This window comes from Pangasianodon hypophthalmus, chromosome 27 (assembly GCF_027358585.1).
Source record: "Pangasianodon hypophthalmus isolate fPanHyp1 chromosome 27, fPanHyp1.pri, whole genome shotgun sequence".
NCBI classification, from domain to species: Eukaryota; Metazoa; Chordata; class Actinopteri; order Siluriformes; family Pangasiidae; genus Pangasianodon; species Pangasianodon hypophthalmus.
In genome coordinates, this window is record NC_069736.1 from 107,501 (window position 1) to 110,000 (window position 2,500).

The following is a 2,500-nucleotide window of genomic DNA, read 5'->3' on the forward strand; positions in this document are numbered from 1 at the left end:
AACACCATCACCATAACCAACACCGCAATCAACACCATCAGCGTAACCAGCATCACTACCAACACCGCAATCAACACCATCAGCGTAACCAGCATCACTACCAACACCGCAATCAACACCATGCCTGTAACCAACACCTCAACCAACACTATCACCATAACCAACACCGCAATCAACACCATCAGCGTAACCAGCATCACTACCAACACCGCAATCAACACCATCAGCGTAACCAGCATCACTACCAACACCGCAATCAACACCATGCCTGTAACCAACACCTCAACCAACACTATCACCATAACCAACACCGCAATCAACACCATCAGCGTAACCAGCATCACTACCAACACCGCAATCAACACCATCAGCGTAACCAGCATCACTACCAACACCGCAATCAACACCATGCCTGTAACCAACACCTCAACCAACACTATCACCATAACCAACACCGCAATCAACACCATCAGCGTAACCAGCATCACTACCAACACCGCAATCAACACCATCAGCGTAACCAGCATCACTACCAACACCGCAATCAACACCATGCCTGTAACCAACACCGCAATCAACACCATCCCTGTAACCAACACCGCAATCAACACCATCCCTGTAACCAACACCGCAATCAACACCATCAGCGTAACCAACATCACTACCAACACCGCAATCAACACCATGCCTGTAACCAACACCGCAATCAACACCATCAGCGTAACCAGCATCACTACCAACACCGCAATCAACACCATCAGCGTAACCAGCATCATTACCAACACCGCAATCAACACCATGCCTGTAACCAACACCGCAATCAACACCATCCCTGTAACCAACACCGCAATCAACACCATCCCTGTAACCAACACCGCAATCAACACCATCCCTGTAACCAACACCGCAATCAACACCATCAGCGTAACCAACATCACTACCAACACCGCAATCAACACCATGCCTGTAACCAACACCGCAATCAACACCATCAGCGTAACCAGCATCACTACCAACACCGCAATCAACACCATGCCTGTAACCAACACCGCAATCAACACCATGCCTGTAACCAACACCGCAATCAACACCATGCCTGTAACCAACACCTCAACCAACACTATCACCATAACCAACACCGCAATCAACACCATCAGCGTAACCAGCATCACTACCAACACCGCAATCAACACCATCAGCGCAACCAGCATCACTGCCAACACCGCAATCAACACCATGCCTGTAACCAACACCTCAACCAACACTATCACCATAACCAACACCGCAATCAACACCATCAGCGTAACCAGCATCACTACCAACACCGCAATCAACACCATCAGCGTAACCAGCATCACTACCAACACCGCAATCAACACCATGCCTGTAACCAACACCGCAATCAACACCATCCCTGTAACCAACACCGCAATCAACACCATCCCTGTAACCAACACCGCAATCAACACCATCAGCGTAACCAACATCACTACCAACACCGCAATCAACACCATGCCTGTAACCAACACCGCAATCAACACCATCAGCGTAACCAGCATCACTACCAACACCGCAATCAACACCATCAGCGTAACCAGCATCACTACCAACACCGCAATCAACACCATGCCTGTAACCAACACCGCAATCAACACCATGCCTGTAACCAACACCGCAATCAACACCATCCCTGTAACCAACACCGCAATCAACACCATCCCTGTAACCAACACCGCAATCAACACCATCCCTGTAACCAACACCGCAATCAACACCATCAGCGTAACCAACATCACTACCAACACCGCAATCAACACCATGCCTGTAACCAACACCGCAATCAACACCATCAGCGTAACCAGCATCACTACCAACACCGCAATCAACACCATCCCTGTAACCAACACCGCAATCAATACCATCCCTGTAACCAACACCGCAATCAACACCATCAGCGTAACCAGCATCACTACCAACACCGCAATCAACACCATCCCTGTAACCAACACCATCACCGTGGCCATCTCCGCAATCAAACACCATCACCGTCAGCATACGCAACACCGTCAGCGCACCCAACACTGTCAGCGTCAGTGTACCCAACACCATCAGCGTACCCATCGGCGTCAGTGTATCCAACACCGTCAGTGTACCCAACACCAACACCATCAGCGCACCCATCATCGTCAGCGCACCCAACACCGTCAGCGTACCCAACACTAACACCGTCAGCGTACGCAACACCGTCAGCGTACGCAACACCGTCAGCGTACGCAACACCGTCAGCGTCAGCGCACCCAACACTGTCAGCGTCAGCGTCCCCAACATCGTCAGTGCACCCAACACCAACACCATCAGCGCACCCAACACCGTCAGCGTCCCCATCAGCGTCAGCATACCCAACACCAACACCGTCAGCGCACCCAACAGCGTCAGCGTACCCAACACCGTCAGCGCACCCAACACCAACACCGTCAGCGCACCCAACACCAACACCGTC

The 2,500-nt window shown here is 51.2% G+C and overlaps 1 protein-coding gene across 1 annotated transcript in view; it reads left to right on the plus strand.

Annotated features, from left to right (window-relative positions):
- sat2b (spermidine/spermine N1-acetyltransferase family member 2b) overlaps nucleotides 1–2,500 on the plus strand; it is a 15,263-nt gene that overhangs the window by 7,793 nt on the left and 4,970 nt on the right. The window lies entirely within an intron of this gene.